Below are 19,628 nucleotides of genomic sequence, written 5' to 3'. Positions count from 1 at the left end.
TGATACCCCTGGGGGAGATCTCTGTAAATACCATTGACAATACTGCCTTTTGTACATGTCTTGGGTAATGAGAGGTGGCTTTCTGGGCCAGTATTAGACTGGAAGTCCATACCTAAGTACTGTAATACCTCAATGTTTGAGGAGCATGTTTTGTATACAAATATATTGTTAATCTCTGTTATGTACTGTACTAATTCTTACACTGCCTGTATACTTTAGTATGATGCTGATACATAACTAAATTTGATACTTATATTTTCGTATGAAAATGAGTTGTGAAAGTTTTGAGTAGATATTACTTTATCACTTTTTGAACTAAGAAACTTTTGTAAAGAAATTTACTATATATATATATGCCTTTTTTCCTAGCCTGTCTCTTCCTGTTAATGTATTTGTTCATGTTTGGTGCATAGAACTGGGTAAATGCAAAGTTCTGTGTTTAATTTCTTCAAAATGTATATATTAGTGCTGCATCTTATAGCACTTTGAAATACCTCATGTTTATGAAAATAAATAGCAATTAAATGATCCTCTGAACTGTTTTATTCCACTCATCGTCCTCGTCACACTTTTACCGCTTCAGCAACAGCCATAAACACGGCGTGGCTTTAAGAAGTCCACTCAGTTGTAGATTCCCTATGTAGATGGGGACAGCCAACCGGGTTATCATTCCGTTCGAGCAGTCCTGTGTGGGGAGGTCATTTTCCTCACTTGGCCGTTAGGAGGCTGGGCTTAGGGACATTAAGGCAAGTCTCCAAAATGACATCGAACTAGTTGACTCTTGAGTGAACAACTTTGTATGGTAGCAGTAGTTCACAGCAGTTTATAAAGCACCCGCGAGTCTGTTGGCCAATTAATGGAATTATGCTAAACCGACAGATGCCCAGTTTTAAGAATGTTAAGTCACTCCTGGGGTCCCTGGCAGACACCTTTGTTTAATGGAGAGCCTAGTTTGTCTTTGAAAAATAGGGAGTCCTTGAGGATGTACCAGCACCTATGCGGGGCTGCATGTAGAGCTCTGAGGTTGGGCTCCCCCCCAGCACTCACAATCTTGATTCACAAACACGCAATTAATTAGTCCATGGTTTGAAGTGACAGTCGTGGAGGTCAAGTGCCATGCCTTCGGAGAAGGGACCACTGCCGTGTGTTGGGCATAGTAAAGCTTTGTCTACACCCCAGTTGGTCTTTTGAATACTTGTAGTTCTGACTTGAAAGAAGGAAGCAGACTCCGATTGCAGGCCTCGAGCCCAGGGTCAGGATGATTGGGCAGGAGGGAGGCAGAGTTCAGCTGCAGGTTAGGAAGCAAGTTCTGAGAGTTGTCGTGATACCAGCCAACACCCGTGTCAGGCACTCTGCTCTCTGGATGAAGCGCACAGCCGCGGGTTACGGGTTGAAGGGCTGTATGTACTGGGTTCATTTGTCTAGAGCCTTCATCTCTTTACAACCCTGAGCTAAAGAAGACCTTTGGATTTACAGAAAAGAAAACAGCTCCGTGGAGGAAAAGGGTCTGCTTAGCAGGCCGTAGCTGATGAAGGGGCAGAGGTGAGAGATCCCAGACCCTGTCGGGCTCAGGCCCTTTTACAAAGGCAAGGGGGGGGAGGCAAGCGCTTGGGAGTCCTCGTGCTGGTTTATAGTTCCAAAGCTCAGAGCTGTGAGGTGGGTGATAATGTCTTTCTGAAGTCTCTGACCTGACCTCTCCCTGGAAACTTTGGAAGGACAGGGCCACCCTCACATTTTAAGGGACTTCCCGTCGGTCTGTGTCCTCCTCCCCCCTCCCCAAACACTTCAGCGGCCTCTCCTAGCCTGTGTCATCGGAAAGCAAGAGAGTAACACGGAAACTCTGGGGGTCACCTTTCTGGGACAGGTTAGAACTGCCCCGCAGGGTTTCCAAAGCCATGGTCTCCTATGGCATGGCTGCTGGGTTCAATCCTTTTTTATTCGAGCCTTTTGGTTGGTGGTTAAATGCTTAAACCATTGTGCTACCAGGATGCTTACAGTTAAGGGACCTCATGCTCACTGAGCCCCTGGGAGGGACCGAGCCTAGTTCCATCGTTGCAATTTGTCTTGTTGGTGGGACCTCAGCAAGTAGCCATTTGACTAACTTGGACCCAAACTATAGTCTAACTTGAGAATAACTTGACCCAAACTAGAGTGCCTCAGAGCTCTGGGGGCAAAGTGGGTTATTGGTTCGCGTTCTGAGGCCACCAGCCCTCCCATCAAGGAAGATGTGCTGGTAAGTTTCTGTCTCAGAACCAGAAACCCACAGAGGCAGTTCTTTAGCCTAAAGGGTCTCTATGAGCCAGAACGGACTCTGTGGCAATATGAGAAACGCTGATCTCACTTGATCTTAGCCAAAAGGCCAAGAAGCAATGAAACTCTGATCTCTAACGTGCTCTATTTTGCTTCGGCTGCTGGGAAGCTCAGGACCAAATTCCACGCTTTCATTCTGTCCATCAGTGTCATTCCCGGCAACCCCCTTCTAAGTGAGTATTCCTGATTTCTTGTTTTCCTTGGTAGTTAACGTCTTGTAAATGCTCTTTATTTTCTACTCCAGCAAGCGCTGTTTAGAAGTTGGGGGACCTAAATATGTCCTTAAAAATCCTACAAATGTTCTTTATAGAAATTTAAAAAACCCTAAAACCAAGGTGAAAAATCACACATTTGTCTTTACCAACCAAGCTGAGGGGAAAATGCCACCCAATTTAGCTCTGCAATTACTTCTAAACGAATGACTGCTGTCAGGGCGTGCGAAACCATCCTGCATTCCAAGGGCAGTTTTGAGTTAAGTCAGTCGATGATGAAGCTTAGATGGAGCATGGAGTTCATTAAATGGCTTCGTTGTACAGAATGGGGGTGTAGGGACCCCCATACCGAACCAGGATTATAGTCCTGTGTTGTTTGCCGTGGTCCCTGCTTCGCTTCCTTCTCCTTTGAGAGCCCATCACCCTACCTGCTTGCTCTCCGGTACCCATGCATTCACCAAACTTCCAGGCTGCTGTTAGCTGTCACCTAGCCAGCCTAGACTTAGCAATCCTCACTCATAGTGGAAGGAAACACCTGCACCATCCCCATGACCAGTGGTGGATCTGACTGTTGTGGTCCATCATAGATATTTCCTTTGCTGGTTTTCAGAAGTAGAGAGCCAGGTCTTTCTTTCTAGTCTCTCTTAGGCTGGGAACTCTGCAAATCCCCCTCAGCGTCATGGATAGCAACCTGCAAGCTCCCATTGGCAGGCAGTCGCTGCGTAGAAGGTAGACTGGCCCGGAATTGAGCCTGGGTGTCCTGTATTGAAGGTAAGGAGGCTGCCACCCAACCACCTGCCCATGTTAATATTTCTAAATACCCAATCCTGCTGAAGCATTTGTACAAGAAAGGGCCTTCTCCGCCTGTCAGGAGTTACGGTCTTGGAAACTCTTGGAAACACAGGGGTTGTTCACCCTGTTCTTTGGGGCAGCGGAGCTGCAGTGGACTCGATGGAATTGAGTTTGGTTTTCATTGTTTGCATCCGCACTTCCAAGAGCTCTGTACCACTGACCGGCAGGACCAAGTCAGGTCAGCTTGCACACAGGCTGACTCCGCTGGGCCACCGGCTCCACCATCGCTGCCCCTTAAAGGGCGCTTCGTCCTAGCCGCGTTAGACAGAAGCCGTCCTTTTCCATTGCAGCCCTGTCGTCCCCCTTTCCTTCCTCCTGTATGACCACCTGGCCTCTGTTTTTTGGCAGTCCTTGAATGACAAATTCAAGTCTTGAATGACAAATGCAGTCATCTCGTTCAGGATGTCTTCCTGGTGGCCCCAGGTGGATGGGTGGATCCTGAGCTTTTCCAACACTTGGTTCCAAAGCACTTACTTGCTGTCACTTGAGAGGTGCCCTCATCATCCCTTCCTCAAGGGCAGGAGCTGAGTCTCATTCACCTCTGATCCTTCAGCCCCTGGTCTGGTGCCTGACCCATGAGAGGGCTTCCGCAGACAGTGGCCGAATGGATGCGCGACTGAGTAGGCAGCGGGAGAGGAGAGAGGCGAGGACTGGCCGGGCAACGTTCCATCCCGCGTGTCTCCGGCCAACCTAGGTCCACGGCTCTCTGGCTAATCCAAATAGGCATTCCTTAGGTTCCCAAAAGTATCTAGGCTGTGACGATGCTCGAAGCTCTGGAGAGACACGAGGAAAGGCCCGTCCGTCTTCAGGAAAAGCTAAACGTGGAAAGGAGTGTAGGTCTGGAGGCTTGTGCCGAAGGCACAGAGTGGGGAGAGGAGGGAAGGGGTGGGAGGGGATGCTTGTGAATGGTCCAAAGGCTGAGCTAGTGGGTTTCTGAGCCTCCAGGCTCCCAGTTTAGAGTTCGGGGCTGGGGAAGACCTTTTGTTTTTTTTGCCTCTGCCTTGGGTCACTGGGGTGGCTGGCTGGAAGAGGCTCTTCCGCTCTCCTGAGACTGCTGATTGCCAGGCTTCGCAGGGACAAGGCTGTAACCCCCTGACATTCGTGAATCACTCTTTGGGGCTTACCAACATTTTCCTTTTCTCTTCTTGCTTTTCCTGATGGAGTCTCACTACCTCTTGGGAGCCTTGACCAGTTCATCTGAGCTTAACTTCCATTTGTTTCTGTGATGACTGTCTAATTTGTTTTGTTGTTTTTTTTTTGTTGGGAGAGGTTTTGAAACCACCTAGCTCAACCTCCCATCTCAGGGGTTGGAAAGCCGAGTGCAGGAGTTCTCTCTGTCTCTTTCTCTCTCTCTGTCTCTCTCTCTGGGTCCTCCTTCTTGCCTTGCCTGCCTTTGTTTCAACAAGTATTAGTGGGGTACCTACCATGGGCCAGGCACTGTTCCAGGTGCTCGGGAGACCTTGGTGAACAAAAGAGACAAAAATCCCCCAAGCCCTTGCTTCAATAAAGTGTATCGTCTACGAGAGTTCCAATAAAAATAAGCATAACAAGCAAATACATTAAATAGCTTTCAGTGAAGTGGTGAGCGCTAAGGAACCTAAGTTAGAATGGGGAAGACATTCGGGGATGTCTCAGAAAGAGAGAAGGGGGTCCCTATTTTAATGGCCTGGTCGGGGAAGGTGGGGATGTTGAAGGTGGATGGAGGGAGGGGCCCTAGCCTTGCTGTGGCTGCTCAGAGACCAGAACTCAGGTCTCAACCTTCCTGGTTCAGGCCTCAGCTTCCTTCAGTCCCCTCTGGTCAAGCCTCCCCAACACATTGTCCTCGTGTCTCTAGACAGTGTGTAGCGCATACTCAGAGGATGCCCCTGAAGTTAGACCCTTGCTGGTTTGAATCCCACTCCCACACGCACGAGCTCTGGGACCCTCAGTTTTTCCACTGGTACTTGGTACTTCACGGGATTATTGTGGGGATCACACAGAGGATTTTACAGCAAGCACATAAGAGTGCCTGGCACAGGGTAGGTGCGAGTCAAGTCTGTGTTCACTCGTCCCATTTGGTGCTGACAGGCTCCCTCCTCTCTCTATTTCCTCAAAATGTTACTAGAGCAAAGAACCTCAAAAAATAAAGCCTTTACCAGTAGAACAAATTTGCAAGCCTGAGTTTAACAAGCACTTTGTGGACTTTTGTTCCTCCAAAGAGGCCTTACAAAACCTGAAGACGGGTACCTTGGAAACAAGGGAATGTGAGCTTTGAAGCCTATTTTAAGACGGATCCAGGGAATGTGAGTGTTGCCGAACGTCTCCGCCTTCTACAATGGTTTATTAGTTTTCCTTACTTGTAAAGGAAATCTCTTCATAGGCCACTGCCCAGGGTTACCTGATCCCTTTTGATATTGACATATCATGCTACAAGACATTCATCCTGAAACCTTTGACCAGGAGAAGTAACAGAGCCTTTTTATGGTCTAAGCACCCAGAGCCATCGGCGCAATGCACAGTTGGAGGACGCACACACACAGCACGTCCTCCTGTAGGAACTATACATGATCTGCAGTGGGGTGTGCTCTGGGGAGGCAGTGCAGGACCGACTCAGCATGCTCCCTGGCAGGCCCGAGATTTCATTTTGGTCTTTCCACCCCACCTTCATGAACCCTTTCTAATCCATAAATCATTATTATTTTGTCATATCTTACACTGCCCAACGTCTCCCTTCACCAACTTTTCTGTTGTCCATCCCCCAGGGAGAAGGTCATATGGAGATCCTTGTAATAAGTTTCCCCTTATCTACCCCACCTTCCCCCCACCTTCCCAGCATCTCCACTCACACCACTGCTCCTGAGGGGTTCGTCTGTCTTGGATTCCCTTTGTTTCTAGTTCCTATCTGTACCAGTGCACATCCTCCAGTCTAGCCAGATTTGTAAGGTAGAATTGGAATCATGATAGTAGGGGGAGGAAGCATTTAAGAACCAGAGGAAAGTTGTGTTTCATCGTTGCTACACTGCACCCTGATTGGCTCATCTCTTCCCCACAACCCTACAGTAAGGGGTGTCCAGTTGCCTACAGATGGGCTTTGGGTTTCTACTCGGCACTCACCCTCATTTACAATGATATGATTTTTTGCTCTTTGATGTCGATACCTGATCCCTTCAACACCTTGTGGTCACACAGGCCAGTGTGCTTCTTCCATGTGGGCTTTGTTGCTTCTGAAGTAGATGGCCACTTGTTTGCCTTCAGGCCTTTAAGACCCCAGGCGCAATATCTTTTGATAGCCAGGCACCATCATATTTCTTCACCACCTTTGGTTATGCACCCATTTGTCTTCAATGATCATATCAGGAAGGTCAGGCCCAAGATTTTCAGGAGCCTTTGGGGAGGTAGGGTAGGGTGGGAAAATAAACCTATTCTTCACAAATCCTTGCCACCAACTCCCCTGTTCTCTGTAGTTGTGTGTGTGTGTGTTTTCTAAATTTAAGGCAATCCTCCACCCACTCGCAAGGGTGTACATACTAACAGTCCCTCTGCCCTCTGGGGCTCTGGCGCTCTAAGTGGCCTGGCAGGCCCCGTGCAGGGCAGTAGAGACAGTTGGCCCTGCCTTGGGTGGCTTCTAAGCTGTTACTCACTGTTGTCAACCTTGGATGAGAGAGGGAAACTCCTTTTGGTCAGTTTTCCCCGTCCATACATGGAATGGGTCAGCACTGGGGCTAGCCAAAGCCCCCTTTCCTTTCCAAGGATCTGTAATCAGGGGGAGCACAAGCGATCACTGCAGATGTCTGTCACCCCCCCTGCACGCCCTGTCTTGGTGTCTACTCTGATTCACAGGGAGCCTTCGTCGCTGTTTGGAGGCTGTAGGTCTTTGGCGGACAGATAGCTTTTTCCTCTACAGTCAGAAGCGTTGGGTGCAAAATCTGACTGCCATTCACCCGCTTCCCTCTGCACGTTCGTTTCTTAACCTCTAAAACACCATGTCCCAAGGAACTTGGAAGGATGGAAAAAAGCCTACCTATAAGCGAGGTGGGAGCACTTTGGAAATGGGGAAGACAGCTAAGAATTCTTATTCTACTAACATTACCAAAACCAACACCCGGTAAGCTTGTCTCTTCCAAGCACTGTTTCTTTTCTGGATTATTCTGGATTAGTCTTCCAGTGGGTATATTCCCAGTCTTTTAAAGACAACAGGCAGACCTCTGGTTGCCCCACAGTGTGTAGAACTGCTTACGAGCTGCTCTAGCGTGTTTATGAAACCATTGTTCCCAATGAAAACTACTTGGCTAATTGTTCCAAACCAGAAGCACTCCATTCATTGCCCTTGAGTGGCATCAAATTCACAGCCAACCCTATGACATGGAGTAGAACTGTCCCTTCTGAGACGGTCACGCCTTATCAGAATAGAGAGCCTGGGCTTTCACGGCTGGTGGTTTTGAACTGCTGATGTTGTGGTTAGCGGACCAGCACACAACCCGTTGTGCCATCCGGGCTCCTCTCAAAACCAGACGGCGAAGCTCAAGCTGTGCAAACTGATTGGGTGCACAGGCTCGTCTCTGGAGCTAGAGAAGACTGGGGTCCCGTTTTTAATGAGGTTACCCAAATGAAAACAGAAGATGTAACAGAGACTTTGAACACTTTGAATTTTCTTTTGGGTTTTGTCACTTTTCTTTGGCTTACAGCCAGGAAGAATTTAGACAGAGACTGGAGATTTGAGACCGCTCAAGCTGTAGATAGAGTCCCATGCGCTGGAGGCAAGATCCGAGTTTACTATTTCGATCACTTCGTTAGCTGCCTGCGGGTTTGAGAAGAAATCTTTTCTGTCCTGACGTGGTGTTTCTGCAGAATCTACTGAACTACTTTCTAGTATTTCCGAAGGCCCCCCCCCACCCCCGCCCCAAGATAGCTCACTGGCATAATGAGTGTGGAGGTTTTCTTGGATGTCTCGGACCGCAAACTTCCGGGACGGCTGGGAATGCGTTTTGTTTGACACTTGGAGGAGGTTGTTTCTCCTGCAGGGTCACCTCACTTGGTAATTCCCCTGGGTAATAAATGTGCAGATGTCAATGTGTCGCTGACATTACAGCCTCCATCACCTGGGGTTGGCTGCGGGTGGAGGATGCCATCGCTGGGTCTGCCGCCTGGGAAACCTCAATAGGCTGTCTTTCTTGCCCACTGTGACAAACCACAAACGTGATCATGTTGGAGAAAAGAAACAGCATTTAGCCCAAGTGCAAATTACACCCTGGTTTCTGTGGAGGCACGGGGTGCTGGGGGCCGAGTGAAGTGTAAACCTCCACCGAATGCTGATGACGCTGTGCACTGACAGGCCGGGGCCGCTCTCACCGCAATGTTTTCATTTGAAGGGGAAGAAGCTCTTTAGGCGAGACGGCGTTTCTTTTTCCCTCTTACCTAGAGCGAGCGAGTCGTCGTAGTTTGCCTGCCTGCCTGTGACCGTTTGTCCTACTTTTAAAACGAAAATTCCCGTGTCCTGGGTCCCTGGAAAATCTGTGCTATGACAACCCTATTATTTTTTCTCTTCCGTGTTTGCTTTTTCCCCAGTGCAGTTTTACAAGACTAACAAGGCTCTCTCTGGCCAGCGCGGAGTTGGAGGCTGAAAACGCTCTAAACACAGCCGTGCAAAACTCTCCACCAGGATTTCAGGGAGGACACATGTACCATAGTGCATAACATCCTGTCCCTCTTCCCTCGTGGGAGGGTTGTGGCAAATGAAACATCCTTCTGATGTTGAATACAGGGATTTGATCTTTGGAAAGACCATTCAAGCAAAGCGCCCTGAAAAGCACTGTAAGGAGACAGCTCTGTTTTCCTTCTGGGATGCCGTCAGCACCACAGTTGACAGTGAGGCTGAAGGTGGCCCGCAAATGTCAGGGACCAACATGACACATCCTCCCAGTCTCTGGGTTTCCTTCTGCATGATAATGTCACCTGCGTGCTCAGGTTGTATGATCGGGGAAGCTAACCTTGGACTTCGCATCCAGTATTTAAAAAACAATCAGACAACTTTTTATTAGGGGCTCATACACCTCTTATCACAATCCATACATACATCAATTGTATAAAGCACATCTGTACATGCTTTGCCCTCATCATTTTCAAAACATTTGCTCTCCACTTAAGCCCTTTGCATCAGGTCCTCTTTTTTTCCCCTCCTTCCCCACTCCTCGCTCCCTCATGAGCCCTTGATAATTTATAAATTATTATTTTGTCATATCTTGCACTGTCTGACATCTCCCTTCACCCCCTTTTCTGCCGTCCGTCCCCCAGGGAGGAGGTCACATGTAGATCCTTGTAATCGGTTCCCTCTTTCCAACTCACTTTCTCTCTACCCTCCCAGCATCGCTACTCACACCCCTGGTCCTGAAGGTATCATCTGCCCTGGATTCCCTGTGCCTCCAGCTCCTATCTGCACCAGTGTACATCCTCTGCTCTATCCAAACTTGCAAGGTAGAATTTGGATCATGATAGTGGGGGTGGAGTGGGTGGGGGGAAGCATTTAGGAACTACAGGAAAGCTGTATTCTTCATTGGTGCTACATCACACCCTGACTGACTCATCTCCTCCCCTAGACCCCTCTGTGAGGGGATCTCCAGTGGTCTACAAATGGTCTTTGGGTCTCCACTCTGCACTTCCCCCTTCATTCACTATGGTAAGATTTTTTTGTTCTGATCATGCCTTATACCTGATCCTTTCGACACCTCGTGATCGTACAGGCTGGTGTGCTTCTTCCATGTGGGCTTTGTTGCTTCTGAGCTAGACGGCCGCTTGTTTGTCTTCAAGCCTTTAAGACCCCAGACACTATCTCTTTTGATAGCAGGGCACCATCAGCTTTCTTCGCCACATTTGCTTATGCACCCGTTTGTCCTCAGTGATCGTATAATCAAGTTGTGCACCCAATGATATGATTTTTTGTTCTTTGATGCCTGATAACTGATCCCTTCGGAACCACATGATCACACAGGCTGGTGTGTTCTTCCATGTGGGCTTTGTTGCTTCTGAGCTAGATGGCCTCTTGTTTATCTTCAAACCTTTAAGGCCCCAGATGCTATCTCTTTTGATTGCCGGGCACCATTCATCAAGTATTCTTGAGGCCACTTTTCTTTGCAAGGAGCCGGAAGGAATTCTTTTCAAATTATAAAACAATCTTAAGCCTGGGGAATTCTTCTCTCTTGAACTTTCTGCACATGGGCTTGTCTCAGGGAAAAGACAATGAAGCACACAGAATAAAAGCTTCCTCCCATTTGATTCTGCGCTGCATTTCATTTGAGAAGCTGCAAGTTCAGGTACCTAGGAATGGATTTGGACTTTCACTCTCTGGGTGGAAGGCCCGGTGCTGTCCCCCTTAACACACCCTGTGTGTTGGTCTGAGTTGACTAGAGAAACAAAGTAATAGACACTCATATGTGTATAAGAAAGAGCTTTATATACAAGAACAATTGAATATTGAGAAAACATCTCAGCCCAGGACAGATCAAGCCTATAAATCTGATATTAGCCCATATGTCCAATACAAATCTAAAAACTCCTCTTCAGACTCATGCAACACATGTAATAACGCCAAATGCAGGAAGATCACAGGCCAGTGGGTGGAAAGTCTTGTGGATCCAGTGGGGGTGTAAGCACCTCAGCACTGGCAGGGTCTCCACATGGCTCCTCCAGCTCCAGGGCTCGAGTCTAGCCCCATGTGTCTTGTCATTAGGAATACCAAACAGAGAGTGAGTGTGTCCCGCCTCCAGCAAGCTATTTATCTCCGTAGGGCCTCCAAATGAGGTCATCAAGCTGCGACCTGTCAGATAGGCTAAACTCCACCCCTTCGCTCTTAATAGCTCAAGTTGGCACCAGATGATGTAACTCCCACACCCTGTGAGGTAGGGGAACTACTCCCCATGGTGGATTTCCCCTTTTTGGCCTCTTTTATAAAACTAGAAATTGAGACCTCATCCCAATGTAATGAGCATCAACGGTTGGTGAGTTCAAACAAGACTAAAGTCAGTTTAAGGAAGACTAAGTAAGTCCGAAGTAAAACACACAGCTCCGTACCAAACATTTGAACCTGAGACCTACAGGTGTGAGTTACTTTTAAAGTGGAACCAAGGCCTTCGCTTTGAGGCTGCACCTGATTGGAGTGCATCAGATTGGAGTTCTGTGTTGACTGTGCTGTGTGTGTTTTGGTGACGCCGGGTGGTACCAACCAACAATATGCTCAGCCGCCCACGGAAGGTTGGTGGTCCTTCAAGAGGCACCACGGAAGAAAGGCCTGTTGGTTGACCTCTGAAAACTCAGACCGTGAAATCCGGATGGAATACAGTTCTACTGTGTAACCTCTGGCTTTGGCTTGGTTGGATTTTTCCTTTTTATCGATAGTTGTGAAATGATTTGGGTGTATGCTATGCTTACTGGAGGTGGAGGTATGAAGGAAAGGTGTACTTTTTTCATTAAAGGAGCAGGATGGAGAGACAAATGTGCCTGATGTTGTTGTTGTTAGTGGCTGTCAACTTCATTCCAACTCACAGGGACCCCATGGATGCGGAGTTGAACTGCTCCTTCCAGATACAGATGGCCCCGGGGAGGAGGCTTGAACTCCTGACCTGTGGGTTAGCAGTCTAGTGTTTAACTATTTGCAGCACCCAGGACTCTACGTATCCCTTTTAGGAAATTTTAAAAGAGGTCTGTGTTTACTTAGAGAAGCTCATTTGAAAAATCTGCTCTTGGTTTCCAACTTGTTTTTAGGGTCATGAAGTAAGTGCCCAGCTGAAGATCCTTCCAGGCCCCCTGAGCCCTGAAGGGGCTAGGGTCTGTCACGGTAACGAGATGTGCGTAGTATTAAAAGAAGGGACAAAGGACCAGGAGCTCAGAAATGAGAGTCCTTTCTGGGGGGACTCTTCAATATGCAATGGCTGCCCTTATTATACATCAGATACCAGACACCCCTGGGAGAGTCAACCCCAGAAAGTTATCCTGGCAGAGAATGGCTGCAGTTTTGGGGGGGGTACCCTCTTCATAGGAGGACAAATTTTCCAAGTACTCCTTGCTCTCAATCCGCCAATAAAATGGTAGCCCACTGAATGATCAAATGCTTTCTTGTTTTGTTTTGATTTGATTTGATTTGATTTGCTTCATCGAAAATGGCTGTTTTTTGTGGAGAATGGGGCTTGCAATGCTGTAAGTCTTTACAGGAGCAGACGGACCCATCGTTCGTCTGCTGGTGGGTTTGAACGAACAACCTTTAGGTAGTAGCTGACCACTTTCATGACTGTACCACAAAGCTCCTCTTTTTCATGGAGGGTCGAGCTTAAGAAACCAAACCCACGGCCAAGTCCATTTCAGTTCAGCGTGAAAAACCAAACCTACTGCCAATGAGTTGAGACCTTGTAGACTTATGAAGTAGCAACGAATGTAATTTTTATGGTTGGGGGTCACCATAGCAAGAGGAACTGTATGAAAGGGTCGCAGCCTTTAGAAGGTTCCGGACCACTGCTGCAGAGGGATTCTAAGACTAAGTCTTTAGCAGAGCAGACAGCTTCCTCTTGCCCACGCAGAATTGCTGGTGAGTTTGAACTACTGACCTTTTGGGTGGCAGCTCAGTGCCTAACCCATACCTCTATCTGCCTCGTCTCTTCATGTTCTCCCTGGAGTGCAGCCTCTGGAGAGTGGGAGGATGGTTTTTGAGGAGATTCAAAGAGCGATTATCCTGACTTTTACCTGGGAAGATGGAAACACAAAGAAGTGCCACAAGTGCTGGGGCAACGGTTCTCAACCTGTGGGTCGCGACCCCTGGGGGGGGTGTCGAACAATCCTTTCACAGGGGTCGCCGATTCATAACAGTAGTAAAGTGACAGTGATGAAGTAGCAACAAAATGTTATGGCTGAGGGGTCACCACCACAGGAGGAACTGTATGAAAGGGCAGCGGCCTTAGGAAGGTTGAGAACCACTTGGCGGGGGAAGCGGGCTGAGCGTGGGTGTGCCGTTGCTGAGAGGAAGAGTGAGGCCGGCCTGGTAGAGAAAGACAGGCCCAGGTGAGGGCACCCAGGATGGAGGTAGGAAGAAGAGAGAGGAGGAGCGGCGCAGAAGTGTGTCCTGAGCTGCAGAGACTGGCCGGGTAGGTGGAAAGATGGGTCTCGTAAAAGGCAGCAGGTCAGGTGTCTGGAAGGAGAAGCACCTGATTCAGTCCGCGGAGGCTTTGACAGAAGTCGCTCCCGTTTGGACATGCTTAGCCCTGCAGTGCTGGCCTGGGCGATGCTCCCAGCCTCCGTCACCTGTAGTTACGGGCTTGCTCTCCAGCGGTGCATGTGGGCTGCTCTGGGACCCGTTAGGGAGGGTCCAGACCTGGGTTTTTGAAGGCCCTGGGCAAGGCCACCCCTTAAACTTTCCTTGGCTGGTCCTGTGACTTTCGCCATAGCTCCCAGCCTCGCACAGCTGAGGCCCATCTGCATAGTCTCAGAGCACCTCCTTTCTAAGAACTTCACATCCTCGTGTGCAGAATGGTGTCTCCTCTGCCTCTCCTCTACCCTATTTCATACCCGCAGAATGAAAATGCTAGTCTCTTCTACTCGATCACTATAAACAAAATTAAAAATAGACCTGAAAGAAGCATTTAAAGGAGAAGCTTACTGTAGTAACTCACTTCTCAGAGATCGGGCCCATTGGAATGCCGCTCTTGGTCTTTCTCGGTTTCCGCAGATGCTCAGGAGTACACACAGTACACCGATTTGCTATGTTGCTGGTGACGTCCTACTGTGCATTGTAAGGGATTGTCTGTGGGTCTCATCTCTCGTGGGAGGGGCACGGGCCCCCTCATCTTTGTGTGTTCTCCACCGGCTAGCGTAGGCTTCGCACATTGCATGCAAACAGCATGTGGTGCATGAACGGCACAATGGGTCTCACACAGCCTCTCTGTAAAATAAGCACTTGGGATAGTTTTTGACTCGGATCCTTCCAGTTCCAACAATCCAGGACTTCTGATCATTAAAACCACAGCTCAGATAAAAAAAAATTTTTTTAAAGAACTTCCGAATCAATGGGAAGCGATTCCTGGTTGGTGTCCTGAAGCACCCTGAAATGGCTAGCAGCTGCTATTATTGCAACCTGTCTACATCAAGTCTTTCTTTCCTCCCAAAACAGAACTTCCTATAAGTTCGACGACTTCAGCCACGTCCTTCTGTGCCCAAGTGAAAATAGAAATTAAAAATAAATAGTTTAATCCCCCAAGGCTGTACCCACACAAAACCTACCAATGCTCGGGTTCAGAGTGGACTAGTTTTTTGTTTTCTTTTCAGTTTGCCTTCTTCTCTGCAGTGGACCCATCCTGTGATAGCAGTTGACACTTAAAAACTGGGAAACACCAATTGTTGGAAATCCTGTGGCTTCCTTATTGCATCTAGTAGACTAAAGGACATCTCTGCATGGATTCGAACAAGGCTTTCTGGTCTCCCAGGCTTGGCAAACGGAGTGCCTGCTGGCTCTCAGCACCCACCACTCGCCCTCCCAGGAGAGCAGCAGCCACGGGGGTAGGAGACAGCGGTACCCACCTAGGTCATGACTCTCCCATAGGTACTCTATGTACCTGAGAGCTTCTCTTTCCCAGGGCTTGGTAGTGTTTGTTTTCAGGAGTCTACTTTAAAGAAAGTAGCAAGAAATGAGTTATAAATACTAAAACAAGGCAGCATTGGTGAATGCTCGCAGCAATCCCACGATAAGTCAGATCCTCCTCAGTGTCTGTGTTTTGTCTTGTGCTGTTCTCCCCTCCCCCTCTCCCCAATGTTATGCTCGCCCCATCAACTCTTTTCTGTATCATCTGTTGTTCATGGCTCAGCTCAAAAGCCGTCTCTCCCATAGAGACATGCACGACTCTCCTTGCTAGGATGAGTCCAGACCTCCTTATGCCCTCCCCAGTACATATCTGACCCTCCTTATAGTGTGCATCCCGTGTTGGCTTTGTGTGTTTGGTCGAGGGTTCACATCCCAGCCGTGCAACCTTCGAAGCCTCCAATGTGTCTTCACTGAAACTAGAAACACCAAACCCATTATTGCCTTCAGGTTGATTCACATTCCTTCTGGCCCTAGAAGGCTAACTCACACACTGCCATATAGTGTCACCCTGCCGGCGCATAGTGACCCTCTAGGACAGGGAAGTACTTCCCCTGTAGCGTTCTGAGACTGTAGGTCTTCAGAGGAGTAGAAAGCTCACTTTCTCCCATCTGTGGAGCAGCTGGTGGTTTCGAACTGCTGACCTTGAGGTCAGCAGCACAACACATACTCACTATACCACCAGGGCTTCTTAACGTCACCCTATAGAGATGGTAAAAGATGCCTTCCCAGGGTTCTCAAAACATGATCATAATGCTTAGACTATTGGAATTATATGATATACCTTCTATTGTCCCTGAAACTTCCATAAAAGAGGCATGGTTTGACTCAATCTCCAGGTTCGCTCTGCCATTTAATCTCTGGGTCCAGTCTCTCCACATGGTGGTGAATACGTGGCACTTGGTGTTCCTAGAGTTTATTTGGAACAATTGGGTGGGGGTGGGGGGTAGATGTTGGGATATTTCCTGTACATATATTCCCTTTACCAGCATTCCAAGTTCATTGTGTCAGCTGTTTTCATGCCTTAGTCATTGTTCCCCTGTGTTTCTGTAAGTCTGTGTGGTTCACGGAGCTTCACCGTTCCCCTGTAGGTACCGGTGGCATCGCATCCCCTAGGATCTCCATGCTTGACGTTTTGGAAGCAGGCAGCCATACTTACTCCCAAAGCACCTCTAAGTAGAAGCACACGAACGCGTAACCTTTTGTGCCACCAGTGCGGTCACTCTATAGATTAGGCATCATTACCTCTACGTCACAGGTGCAGAGAACACAAGTCTCTAGTGCCTATACCTAGAAAGTGGTGGGAGGAGGATTTGAACTCGGGACTTCTGTTTTCAGAGTCCAGGGTTCGGTACTTTCTAAACACGGCCACATAGCACCCGTGGAGCATTCTTTCCAGTCTGCAAAGGCTTGCAACGTGTGAGTCATGGTTGTCGTTACTGATCCACGAGTCTGATTTGCCATCAGAAGAGGGACACGCTCCTTCCTTTTGTGTCCTCCCAGTGGAGTCTCCCAGGACGGAGAGGTAACGATGGTCTTTTCCAGAGCTTTAGAGCGTGGCGTGTGCTGTTTTCACCAGAAACCGCCCACAGGAGAAGTTCTTTCACCTGCGACCCAACTTTTGCTTCATAGCCAGGGGTTTAGGTGGGGGTCAGGTTAAATTCTGTCACCCCCTCTTTTTCCTACTCCCACACCTCGATTTCCTGCTCCTCCATGGAAGAAAACATCTGCAGAGAATGGCTGCCGACTTCTGGCTTAAAATATGAAAATCAAACAACCCCCCCCCCCCAAAAGGATATCTGCTAACCAAGACGTTCATCGCGGCTGTGACAGTTGACTGTCTTGTGAGTAGAGTCCATGCAATTCAAAATCGTGAAGCTTGTCCTAGAGTTTCTGCATGTTTCTAGCCTGCAACACATGGATTGCGTCTTAAAGGGAATTCATTCGAAGGCTGCAGCAAAGAGCATCGAAGTATTCAGGAAGGGAGGGCAAAGAGCCTGCACCCATTGCATCGAATGGATTCTGCCTCATAGTCACCCCTATGGGGCAGAGGAGACCTGCCCCATAGGCTTCCCAGGGCTGCAGTCTTTATGGAGGGAGAATGCCCCATCTTTTGCCCGCAAAGTAGCTGGAAGTTTTAAACGGCTGAGCTTAGCAGCTGAGCCCTCAACCTGTGCACCACCAGGGCTCCTTGGGAGGAAAGAGTGTGCTCCCACATTCTGACCGGTCCGTTTCCAGCCACTCCGTGTATGCCTCATAGCCCCTCGGGTTGTGTCGCCACCTCCCTCCTCAAGATGCACTGAAATCCTAACCCCTCTGCTTGTGAACGTGGTCCCTTTTAAAAACAGGTCTTTCTCTGTGGTGTTAAAACTTCTGACCTATAATAGGGACAGGTTAGACCCAGAGGCAGGCACACGCGGGGACAACATGTCCTGTGAGGACTGCTGACAAGCCCAGGAGCCCAGGCGCACGGGGCTACGTATTCCCAAGGGAGGCCAGGGCTCTGATCAGAGCATGGCAAGACTCCGGGACTGTGAGAAAATAAACTTCTGTTCTTTAAAACCACCCCCTTGTGGTATTTCTCGTACAGGACCACTAGCACATAATGACTCCGCAGACTCAGTTTAGGACTCCAGGCTTTGTTCATTGCCTCCCCACTCCCCCATTCTGGCAAGGAGGTCTCTGACTCTGCCGAGAGGAGCCTGTGCTTTATCTTACAAGGTTTTCCATCTCTTTTCAACTCACTGTCGTGCATTCGATTCAGACTCATGATGACCCTATAAGACAGGAAAGAACTGTCTCTGTGGGTTTCCGAGACTGGAGCTCTTTATGGGAGTAGGAAACCCCATCTGTCTCCTGTGGAGCAGCGGGTGGTGTCAAACTGCTGGCCTTGCAGGGAGCAGGCCCAACGGGTAAGCCGTACGTCACCAGCTCCATCTGTGACTGACAGCCCTTTTGTCAAAGCGTCCAGTGGGTGAGGGTGAGACTTGTGTGTGGCACGGAGACCCAGGAAGAGGACTCAGAAAGGGTCCCTAATCTCAAACATGCACCGGACTGAGAGCCTGGGGGACCAGGCAGGCCTAGGACTACACCCCAGTTCATGGAGGTGGCTACAGTAGTGTGCACAGGTCTTGCCAGGCCTCCCCTCTGGATTGTATCCGCATCTGGCTTCTCTGAAGTCAATGCTGCCACCTGCAAAAGGAAGTGGAAATATTCACCTAACAACGCTGTGAGGAGGACTGGAGGAGATGCCAATCCTCAGAGGATTATGTACAAGGCACAGCACCTTGCAGGATTAGGGAGGCTGGTTATCCACTGCTCATTCGTGTGCGGTGGGGTGTCGCGGTGTGCTGAGTCCACTTCGACGCACTGTGACTCCACAGGCTTTTCTAGAATTTTCTAGAGTTTTCCATCAAGTAATCTTAATGGATGCTGGACTCCAGAGGAGTCTCCGGATGAGTTTGAACCGCTAACCCTGAGGTGAGCAGCCAGTCGCCGGGCACCTCTTTTACAGGTGCTCTGGTGGTATTGCGCTTACATGTTGGGCTGTGAACCACAAGGTCAAGAGTTTGAAACCACCAGCCTCTCCTCGGGAGAAAGAGGAGACTTTCCACTCCCCCCAAAAGCTCCAGTGTTGGAACTCCACCGGGGCGGTTCCAGTCTGCCCTATAGCGTCACCCTGGGTCAGAGTGAACTCCATGGCAGTGAGTCCGAGGTCTGATTCGTCTCACAGCACAAGTGGAGAAATGAAGGAGGCTACCTTCAGACGGCCCAGCTGGGAATAGCGTGGAGGTCTCTGGCTGCGCTGCCTCCACTTTTTCCACTTCACTGCCCTGTCCCCTTTGGGGCCTGCTGAGCTGAGGGCAAAGGTTGGAGCTGGAATCTACCCATTGTACTTGAGGAGCCTGTTGCGGTTGAAGGCAGCTATAGGGTCCCTCTGAGTGGCTGGTGGTGTCCCTGTCACGGCGCTCTCCGGGAAGGCAGGGCTTGGAAGTCTTGGAAGACTGCTTCCCTGTGGACCAGGCTCCTCCAGCCCTGTGCAGCGAGCAGCTTGGGCCGGCTGGGTCTCCTTCTCCCTTGCCTGCCATGAGGCCAGGGCCTAAATCGCTTTCTTTAGGGGCCTTTGTGTGGTGCATTCTTTCCTTCTGGGCTGAACACAATGCAGGGCTGACCCAGGGTCAGATTTTCCACCTTCGGCTCTGGATTTCCTGTCTTTTGTGGGGTGGAGGACAGATTAAACCACCCAGCTTCCTGTCATCTCAGCACCGGGGCTCTCCCTCCCTGGCGCCAATCCGTGCTGGGAGACCAGAGAATCCTCTTTGGAGGCGGAGAGGGAGAATCTGCCTTTCCATGCCCCCCCCCCCACCCCCTGTCAGGCACACGTGGGGAGGGGCTGCTCTCTGACAGCTCAGTTCTTCTCTGGGTGTTCTCGTGATTGACCACGGCTTTTGGTGAGGTTTAAATTCCGGTAGCATCTTGAAGGTCATTTGGAAGATGGTAGGTTAAAAATCTTTACCATCCTCATGGAATAATACCCAGTTGATGCCAATCTCCTTCACCGTGTTCCTAGGCCAGATTCCATGGGGGAAGGTGCTCTAAGAAAGCATGAGTCATCGGGCCCCGGTAGCAGACAGGAGTTAAGAACTGGGAAAGCTTTCTGGGAG

The sequence above is a fragment of the Tenrec ecaudatus genome, chromosome 8, assembly GCF_050624435.1.
Source record: "Tenrec ecaudatus isolate mTenEca1 chromosome 8, mTenEca1.hap1, whole genome shotgun sequence".
Lineage (NCBI taxonomy): Eukaryota > Metazoa > Chordata > Mammalia > Afrosoricida > Tenrecidae > Tenrec > Tenrec ecaudatus.
This window is presented reverse-complemented; position numbering follows the sequence as displayed.